Genomic DNA, 11,501 nt, shown 5'->3' with positions numbered 1-11,501 from the left:
TAGATCCTCAGTGTGATGCCACTGAAGTGTTAGATATTTAGGAGGTGAAGATTAGTGGCACATAATGGTTTCATGGGGAACCAGCTTTTGAAGATGTTAATGCTGTTCCCACGGAGTGGGTTGGATCTTAGAGGAATGAGTTAATTTTCTATAAAGCAGATTTACTAAAGCCAGTCCAGTTCATGTGTTTGACCCTTTCTACCTAAAGCCTTTCTGACATATAGTGATGTCATGCCATTTGGATGTCAGCCACTAGAATCATAAGCCAAATAAACCTTGCTTTATAAGTTTCAAAGCCTTAGGTATTTTGTTATAACAACACAAAACAGACCAAGACATGTTTTCGTTGAGTCCCAGTACTTGAATAACAAATAGGTCAATCACAAGTAAAGTATGGACCAGCATTTCTCATGAAAAAGTTGCAGATAACATTAATAATAAATTATTAGAAAATTGAATGCAATAATGTGAAAAGGAAATTTATACCACAACCAAAGAGGATTTATGACAGTTATGTAGTTGCAGTTCAACATTTTAAAAATCAGTTGACATAATGCATACTATCAAGACTAAAGAAGAAAAAGTACATCTGAGTAATCATGAAGAAATTAAAAAATGTCTGGAAATTAGTTATCGTTAACTGAATGTTAATGGACATATGATTTATCTAAGTATATTGAAGTGGGCAAGACATTGCTTGGTAGGTAAGATATATCTTAAAGTATAGTTGCTGTAAATATAGTGGAAAATAAATAAGCTTTAACTCCAATAAATTTGAAAGGGAAATAAGGAAACAAAGTCTATGTAGCATGTCCATAACAACAAATAGGAGAAAAGACATATCTTAGAGAGATCTGCCAAAGATAGAAGCTGATTTTCTAGATTAGCCAATTGTTCAAACTATGTAAATTTAAAAAAATGCTTTATGCCTAGACTAGCTATCAATTCAGTTTCTATAGGTATTATGATGAAGATAAGAAACCCAGGTTCATTAATTCAAAATAGCATTAAGACATCAGTTCCTTACAGAATGAGTCAAGTGAATATTCACATAGGTAAAATGAAAAATATTACATCATCTGTGTAAGAAATAAAATGTGAAATTAAAAGTGAAGAAAAAAGGTGTCAGGATTTTTGTTGTTATTGTTGTTTATTCTTGTTAGTGGGACTTGGATGTTGTCTCTGACCTCTTTTGCTCAAGGTTAGCGCTCTAGCACTTTGAGCCACAACACTATTTCAGGTTTTTTTGTGGATGATTGGAGACGAGTCTCACGGACTTTTCTGCCTGGGCTGGCTTCAAGCTACAACTTTCAGATCTTAGCTTCCTAAGTAGCTTGGATTATAGATGTGAGCCACTGGCGTCAGCACAAAGTTGTTTTATTTATTTATTTTAAAGAGATGAGAATGTCAAGGTTGACTTAAACAATGTTTAAAATAATTTTCTAAGTATAAAAACTGACTTATTCTGAATTAAAGTGGTTTTTATCAGAATAGCAAACAAGCAAGAAGTTATTTGTAACACATGTATCTGGCAAATGATTCATGTCAAAATATTGAAGCAATTCCAACAGAATAAGTTTTTGAAAAAAGGGTAGATGAACCATTATAAAATGTACAAGACCTATGAAGGGGCCACCTATATGGATAAAACCATATGGAAAAGGGCAGAGCTTTAACAGTCAATCAGGAAAATGGAAATTAAATTACCTATAATACTAATGTATACTGACATAAATAGCTAACCTAAAAATGACTGTAAACACATTAAATCCCTAAGAATGTGAATCAGAAGAGTTGAAATCTAGGAGAGATAGGAGAAGACGGCGGAGGAGCGGCTGTGCCCTGCAGAGCTCCCTCTGATATCGTAGTTTTCTCACCTCATAGAAACTGTTTCTCCGAGAAAGACAGCCAAAGTAACTTCTAACAGTACAGGGATTCTCTACAGGAAGGAAAAATCAACTTTGCTGGTCTGAAAACGCAGTTTTGAGCTCCAGGCGGCGTCCCGCCGCGGCGCCAGCGCCGGCTCCGGCACAGTGCCGGGCACAGCCCCCAGCACTCCACGCAGCTAAAGCGAGAAATACTCCAGACGGCAGCCGAGCACGGAGGACCTGACATCGCAGAGACCGCGTGAGTACCCCGCAAAAAAAAAAAAAAATTATTTTCGCTTGTGCCCACAGTCCAGCTTCTGGAAGGCATCCCTGTCCCCACCGCCAGAGCAAAGCGCCATCTTTGCCACTGGCATAGGGTCAGACCAGACTGAAACTGAAGCGGGCCTGGGGAAAGCGAGGTCAAAAAAGCCATCTTTGAAAAGGGCAGGAGGGGCGGAATCAGTGAGAACCAGCTCCGCCCAGAAGAACGCCCCCTGCCCTGGTGGGAGGCGAGTCCGGGGCCTAGCCAGAGAAGCCCCGCCCTGCCCGCCGGAACTTCTAAACTTAAAGCAAAAGCTGCGAGCAGCTACCAGGGGCACGGAAACAACAGAAGGAGGAACAAACAGTTCCGGGGACAGCTAAACGGTCCCGTCACAGAGGAAACTAATTCACAGCCCAAAACGGAGCTGCATTCCATAGCTACCTATGCCAAGGAGGCCGCCTCCCTCAGGCAAGCAACTCTTAGTGGAGCAAAACAGGATAGAGGCGCCATGCTCTGCTGAGTTCACAGTCTAGTCAAGACCAGGCATCAAAGGCAGCGGCCCAACAGCAGACAGAGGAGCCACAGTTCCTGTGACTGCCCACGTCCCCATCGACAGAGGACGCCCAAGGCCTGCCTGCAAGTTGTGCGAACCTCAGAGACCCACGATTGCACCAACAGGGGAGAAAGTCAGAACAGAACCACCCCTTGCCAACTGAAATCAAGTCAAATCAGCCAATCAGGAAAATAGACTGCAGTCTATTGCAGGGAAACGAGAGACTGGTTTCTTTTTCTTTTCAAACATTTTTTTTTAACTTTTCTTTTAACTTTTCTTTTTAATTTTTTCACACCTGAAACATCATTGGCTGTTTTTTCTTTTCTTTTTTTTTTTTGGTTTGTTTGTTTGTTTTCCATTTTTACTGGTTTGTTGTATCAAGTTTTTTTGTGTGTTTGTTTATTTGCTAGGTTTGTTCCTTTTCGGTTATTTTCCTTTTTATTTACTTATACTTCCTTGTTAAATAATTTTTCTCTGTTTTGTGTATCTGTCTTCCAGTATTTTTACTTCATTTCTCTCATTGCGTCCTCTTCCTATAAAAATTACTTTCCTATAAATAACACCTACACCCTTTTCTGCTAACTCTCCAGTGTCTGTCATTTTATGAATGTTCTTTCTACTGATTCTACTCTTCTCCACATTTCCACGTCACTGAAACTAAACCAAAATCACCACCACCACCCCCCCAATACAGTTTACTCTATTCTCTTTACTACCTCCAACTTACCCTCCGGACTTACTGCCTGGACCTCCAGGTTCCATTGACTTCTGGTTATTGGATAGAGGATATCACAGCTTAATACGAGTGAATCAAAGGGGTTCATAGAGAAAGCCAGTCCTAAAAGAACTTAATATAAAAACAAGAATTGCGTATAAGGTTGTAACAGTAAATAAGTAACTACTGATTACAGGGCCCAGGATCAGATGTTATATTGAAATTGTATTCTTTAGAACACCAAATCTAACTTTATAGACAGGTATACAAGTTATCTGTTTATAATTGTGAAATTGTAAGATTTACACAACAGTGCTTGGTAAGGGCTGCTTTGGGTCTTAAACAGTGCTCACAGGTGCTGGTAGGTTGGCATTCCCAATTCAAATGGGCAGAAGAAACACAAGAAAGATGGCAAATAATGAAGTCTTATCCCCCACCCAAAACAAGCAGGAAGCAGAGCAGTCAATCAAAAACATAGAAGAAAACCCCCAAAATGCTCTACAAAGTTTACTGATAAACATGATAAATGAAAAGTTTGAATCTCTTCAGTCAATTATGTTAGAGCGTGAGGAGGCAAAGCAAAAATTAATGGAGAATTTCATGGCATCCACAAATAGAAAGATAAGTGAGCTTCAAGAGTCAAATGAAAAGATAGCTACCCAACTTAAAGATTTGAGAGACAACACTCAAAACCAAAGTAATGAAGTTAATGAAGTAAAGAAGTCCATACAGGACCTAAGAAATGACATGGAAAACATCAGGAAAGACCAGTCAGAAGGAAAAGAGATTCGAAATCAAGTAGTTAGCCTACAGTCCCGACTAACTGAAGCAGAGGATCGAATCTCAGGAGCTGAAGATTCCTTAGATTCTATGGAGAAAGATCAAAAATCAATACAAATCCAGTCCAAGCAACAAAACAGATCGCTACAGGAGATTCAAGACACAATCAGGAAGCCCAATTTAAGGATAATAGGTATTGAGGAAAACTTGGAGAAAGAGGTTAATGGGATAGGCAACCTATTTAACAGAATATTAGCTGAGAACTTCCCAAATATCCAGAAGGAAAGGCCTATACAGATACAAGAAGCATTTAGAACCCCAAATCGACCAGACCAGAATAGGACTTCCCATCGACACATTGTGATCAAAACAGCTTCTGCAGAGTGCAAGGAAAAAATACTCAAAGCTGTTAGGGCAAAGAAAAGAATCACATATAAAGGAAAAGCAATCAGAATTACCCCAGACTTCTCAGCAGAGACCATGAAAGCAAGGAGAGCCTGGAATGAAGTATACCAAACTCTAAATAAAAATAACTACCAACCAAGAATTCTGTACCCCGCCAAACTCTCCTTCATAGCCGAAGGTCAAATAAAAGTCTTCCACAATAAGGAAAAACTGAAACAATATATCTCCACCAAACCAGCTTTACACAAAATCCTTAAAGATGTACTATACAGGGAAAATAATCAGGATCCCAACACAGACAGAGAAATGAACCCTAATTAGTAAACACTAGATCAAGAAATGGGAAGACACAGCTTCAAACAAGACAGTGATAATGAAAGGAACAAACGATCACCTCTCAATCCTAACTGTCAACATTAATGGACTTAATTCTCCAATCAAACGACATAGGCTCATAAGTTGGATCAAAAATCAAGATCCATCTTTCTGCTGCCTCCAAGAGACACATCTATCCAGCAAAAGTAAACATCTTCTAAAAGTGAAAGGCTGGAAACAAATCTATCAAGCAAATGGCCCCCATAAGCAGGCTGGAGTTGCAATCCTAGTATCAGACAAAATTGACTTCAAATTAAAAAAGGTAAGAAGAGACAAAGAAGGTTACTACATACTAGTAAAAGGATCTCTCCAACAGGAAGAAATAACCATCCTAAATATCTACACGCCAAATGCAGGAGCACCCAACTTCATCAAACAAACACTACTGGCTCTAAAAACATTCATAGACCCAAACACAATGATAGTGGGGGACTTTAACACTCCACTATCACCTCTGGACAGATCAACACGCCAAAAACTGAACAAAGAAACCACAGAACTAAACAATTGCATAGACCAACTAGACTTAATCGACATCTACAGAATATTCCACCCAGCAAGGACAGAATACACATTCTTTTCGGCAGCACACGGAACATTCTCCAAAATAGATCACATCTTAGGGCACAAAGAAAATCTGTACAAATTCAAAAGTATCAAAATCATTCCCTGCATTCTTTCAGACCACAATGGAATAAAATTAGAGCTCAACTCATTCAGCCACCACAGAAAATCCCACAATTCATGGAGACTAAAGAACACACTGCTGAACCATCAGTGGATCATTGAAGAAATTAAAACAGAAATTCAAATGTTTATGGACTTCAACCAAGTTGAGGGCACAAAGTACCAGCTCCTTTGGGACACAGCAAAGGCAGTACTTAGAGGAAAATTTATATCTCTGAGTACATACATCAACAAACTGGAGAAACAGCAACTCAGTAATTTAAGGAAGCACCTTAATTTTCTGGAGAGAGAACAGCAAGCCAAACCCCAAGTCAATAGACGGAAGCAAATAATTAAAATCAAATCAGAATTAAATCAATTAGAGACGAAAAAAACCATCGAAAGAATCAACAAAACAAAGAGTTGGTTCTTTGAAAAAATCAACAAGATAGACAGACCCCTGGCAAACCTGACCAAAGAACGAAGGCAGCACACTCAAATAAACAAGATAAGAGATGAAACAGGTAGCATCACCACAGAAATAACCGAAATTCAGAAAATAATAAGGGACTATTTTGCAAACCTTTATGCCAACAAATTCGAGAACTTGGAAGAAATGGATGACTTCCTAGAAAAAATTGATACCCCCAAACTCAACTATGAAGACTTAAACCTTCTAAACAGACCCATATCCAGTATTGAAATAGAAACAGCAATAAATGATCTCCCATCCAAGAAAAGCCCAGGTCCAGATGGATTCACAGCAGAATTCTACAAGGCCTTCAAAACAGAACTCACTCCAATATTTCTCAAACTCTTCAATGAAATTGAAAGAGAACGTTCACTGCCAGACTCATTCTATGAAGCCAGTATAACCCTCATCCCAAAACCAGGCAGGGACTCATCACGGAAAGAGGACTACAGACCAATCTCCCTGATGAACATAGATGCAAAAATTCTCAACAAAATTCTGGCCAATCGACTTCAACAAGTCATCAAAAAAATCATACACCACGATCAAACTGGATTCATCCCAGGGATGCAAAGCTGGTTTAATATACGCAAGTCAATTAATGTAATCCACCACATCAACCGGAGCAAGGTAAAGAACCACATGGTTTTATCGCTGGATGCGGAAAAAGCGTTCGATAAAATCCAGCACCCATTTATGCTAAAAGCCCTGGAAAAACTGGGATTCCAGGGAACATTCCTGAATATAATCAAGGCAGTTTATGACAAACCAACAGCAAGCATAACTCTAAATGGTGAAAAACTAAAGCCATTCCCTTTAAAATCAGGAACAAGGCAGGGATGTCCACTCTCTCCCCTGCTCTTCAACATAGTACTAGAATTCCTAGCCAGAGCAATTAGGCAAGAAGAGAATATAAAGGGGATCCAAATAGGAAAAGATGAAGTTAAACTTTCTCTCTTCGCAGATGACATGATCCTATACCTAAAGAATCCCATAGACTCTACCCCCAAGCTACTAGAGCTGATACAAAACTTTGGCAAAGTCGCAGGATATAAAATAAACCTTCAAAAATCAACGGCCTTTCTCTATGCTAACAACCCGAAGACCGAGGCTGAAATCAGGAAAGCAACTCCTTTTGCAATAGCCCCCAAAAACATAAAATACCTAGGAATAACCTTAACCAAAGAAGTGAAAGACCTCTTTGAAGAGAACTTTAAAAGCTTGAAAAATGAAATTAAGTCAGAACTAAGAAAATGGAAAAACCTCCCATGCTCCTGGATTGGGAGGATTAATATAATCAAAATGGCAATATTGCCAAAGGCTATCTACAAATTCAATGCAATACCCATTAATATCCCAACACCATTCTTTAATGAAATAGAGGAAGCAATCCAGAAATTCATATGGAACAATAAACGACCTAGAATAGCAAAAACACTCCTAAGCAGAAAGAACAGTGCTGGAGGAATTACAATACCCAACTTCAAGCTGTATTATAAAGCTATAGTAATAAAAACAGCTTGGTATTGGCACCGGAACAGGCCTGAAGACCAATGGAACAGAATTGAAGACCCAGAATTAAACCCACAGAACTATGCCTACTTAATCTTTGATAAAGGAGCTAAAACAATAGTATGGAAGAAAGATAGCCTCTTTAACAAGTGGTGCTGGCAAAACTGGCTCAACACATGCAACAAACTAAAACTAGATCCTTATATATCACCCTGCACCAAAATCAATTCCAAATGGATTAAAGACCTTGAAATCAAAACAGGCACCCTGAAGACACTAAAGGAAGGAGTAGGAGAAACACTTGGGCTCCTTGGCACAGGACAGAACTTCCTTAACAAAGACCCTGAAAGGCTACAAATCAAAGAAAGGTTGGACAAATGGGATTGCATCAAACTCCAGAGCTTCTGCACGGCAAAGGACATAGCTCTCAAGATAAACAGAAAGCCCACAGACTGGGAGAAAATCTTTACCGGACATTCAACAGACAAAGGCCTCATCTCTAAAATATATGCAGAACTAAAAAAATTACCTTCTTCCAAAACAAAACTGCAAAGAACCAACAGCCCCCTCATCAAGTGGGCTAAAGACTTACAAAGAAACTTCTCTGATGAGGAAATGAGAATGGCCAATAGACATATGAAAAAATGCTCTACATCACTGGCCATAAAGGAAATGCAAATCAAAACAACATTGAGATTCCATCTCACCCCAGCAAGAATGTCATATATCAAGAAAACTAATAATAACAATTGTTGGAGGGGATGTGGCCAAAAGGGAACCCTACTTCATTGTTGGTGGGAATGTAAACTGGTTCAGCCACTCTGGCAAGCAGTATGGAGATTCCTCAGAAGGCTCAATATAGAACTCCCCTATGACCCAGCAGCCCCACTGTTGGGTATCTATCCAAAAGACCACAAACAAAATCACAGTAATGCCACCAGCACAACAATGTTCATCGCAGCACAATTTGTCATAGCGAGAAGCTGGAACCAACCCAGATGCCCCTCCGTAGATGAATGGATCAGGAAAATGTGGTACATTTACACAATGGAATTTTATGCCTCTATCAGAAAGAATGACATTGTTCCATTTGTAAGGAAATGGAAGGACTTGGAAAAAGTTATACTAAGTGAAGTGAGCCAGACCCAAAGAAACATGGACTCTATGGCCTCCCTTATTGGGAATAATTAGTACAGGTTTAGGCAAGCCATAGCAGAGCATCACAAGGCCCAATAGCTATACCCTTAGGAACACATAAGATGATGCTAAGTGAAATGAACTCCATGATATGGAAACAAGTGATATATCACAGTTATAACTACTTTCAACGTCCTATGTGAATGTGTAGTTTCTATTATTGATGATGTTTTGTATCACCTTCCTATGTTTGTACCTACACTATCTCTGTAATCTTATCTGAGTATATTGGAAACCGTGTTTACTGGTATTGGAAGTAGGAAATTCAAAGGGAATACCAAATTCGAGAGACACGGGGTAAAAAAAGAGAAATAACTACAAAAGCAATACTTGCAAAACTGTTTGGTGTAAGTGAACTGAACAACTGGGCGGGGGGGAGGGAAGGGGGGGAGGGAAGGGGGGGAGGGAGGGGGGCATGAGGGACAAGGCAACAAACAGTACAAGAAATGTATCCAACGCCCAACGTATGATACTGTAACCTCTCTGTACGTCAGTTTGAAAATAAAAATGAGAGAAAAAAAAAAAAAGATTTAAAAAAAAGAGTTGAAATCTAATGCTATTAATGGAGGTGTAGAAAAATTACCTTGGAAAATTACTTTGTATTATGACTTTCGCTAAATGAATCTTTTACATTGTAATTTAATTTTATGTAACTATTTAAAAAGAATATGTAAAAATGTTTCACAGAAAGTATATAATAATACTTTAGAAGAAGCTACAATTTAAAAACTGTTCAATTGTCAGATTGTGTGTGTGTGTGTGTTGTGTGTGTGTGTGTGTGTATACACATGTCCAAATGTGGTGGACAAAAAATTCAACATACTTCTACAACAACAGGATAAGTGAGCCATACAGTACACATTTATCACAAAAATACATAGTGCTGAGCAAAAAGTCAGGCACAAAGAAATATGTACTATATAGAAAATGTAAGCATAAGCAAACTCATTAGTAGTGTTAGCAGTTAGAAAGGGATTGCAGAGGCCTTTGGGATGTCAATACCGTTGTATTTCTTAATATAATGCTATTTTTATGACTATGCTTCTTTTACAAAAAATTAATCTATGTGTTTGTGACTTGGACACATTTATGTGAGGGTTGTAATTCCATTTAAACTTCACAATTTGAAACAGTTCAGAGATTTGTTCCTTGTCTTGAAGAAGTCAGTAGGAATGGCCTTACTTTCCAGTTCTAAAGAAACAGAAAACCAAAAAAATATATGAAAGCTGCTCTTGTAGATAGCAAGAAGTCAGAGGACAGGACTTTGGTGCCTCGAAAGGAAAATCAAGTAATGTAAGTCTTAAAATCACCCAGCTTTTTCCAGGGCCAACCCAACCTTCCAACTCTTATGTAGGCAGAAGAATTAGAAACAGAGCAGGGTGAGATAATGAAGAGACTAGGAAATTGAGGTTAGGAGATAGGGTGATGAGGGCTCTAACTCATCTTTACCACTTTCCTACATATCTGAGAATAAATATTCAGTGCTGATCTCTTAAATTACTTCTAGCTTACTCAGCACAAACAGAATGTACAATAAAGGTAATTTTTTCAAGAAGTAAAATAAATTTAATATGGAAATCTACTTTAGATTAAAATGGGAATGTGAAACTAGCATTGGGTGTATTAATGTTTTTCTTTGTAGGTCTTCAAAGTTCATAGCCCAGATAAACAATCACTATTCTGCACCCCAACCCCCATATAAATAACCCTTACAACGCAGTGGCTTTTCATTGAGAGTGAAAGAACCAAAATCACTTGTAACATGTGAATTAGCTGATCCTCAGAGAAGTCCTATGTTGACCTCAGTCATTTCGTCCAGTAATTCTCAAAAGCAGGCCAAGGGCTTACTGATGAACATGCTTATAATACTGATGTTGGTGAGATGGAAAAATTTTAGGAAGGGAATTCTATTTCCCCAAGCAAGTTTCCAAGCACTAAACTCTCTTTCAAATAATAAAAAAGGTTAGAGACTAACTTAGGGAGCAGATTCAATTTTTCAGTGTGGCATTAATAGGAGCAAAACAAAGAGACAGATTGCATTGACAAGGAAACAAAAACGGATAATGGATTTAATAGCTTGTGTTCTAATGGAAAAAATAACATTCTCCACAAGATTGTCATATTCTTTAGAACTGTAGCTACTATTAATACTTCATACATGAAACAAAAAAATAAGCTTGTATGCTGGTATATAAATCATTAAGCAGTTTCTAGCAGAATTATGTAGGCAAGTATTTCTGTTTTCCTCTGTATATTGACCTCATATATCTTCAATAATTCCTTATGTATTCAGTATCATTATATGAATATTTACTGCATTGAATACTAACAAGTTTTTAGCTTTCTTTGTAACAAAATCACTAATAAGAAATGTGATGTTTACTTGCATGTTGTTGTAGTGTTTGTAGTTGCATGTGATGAAAATAGATAGATTTACATTTTGATCAATTGACTAATCAAGAGAAACATCAACTCATAATTCTGTTAATTTTTCTTTCTCATATAAGATATTCATAAATGATAAACCAACCAAAAGCTTTGGAAATGCCCATGAAATTGTTAGACCTGATAATACATGCACAAGCATAACCCAGAATGTTGAATATAATTCAGGTAAGAGAAATCTTGAAAATATCAACTTCATTTTAACAATAAGTAACCTGATGGAATGATGAGAACAGGACAGAGTTCCAATT

This window comes from Perognathus longimembris, chromosome 12, assembly GCF_023159225.1.
Source record: "Perognathus longimembris pacificus isolate PPM17 chromosome 12, ASM2315922v1, whole genome shotgun sequence".
Lineage (NCBI taxonomy): Eukaryota > Metazoa > Chordata > Mammalia > Rodentia > Heteromyidae > Perognathus > Perognathus longimembris.
The sequence above is the reverse complement of the archived record's forward strand: the minus strand, read 5'-3'. Positions refer to the sequence as shown.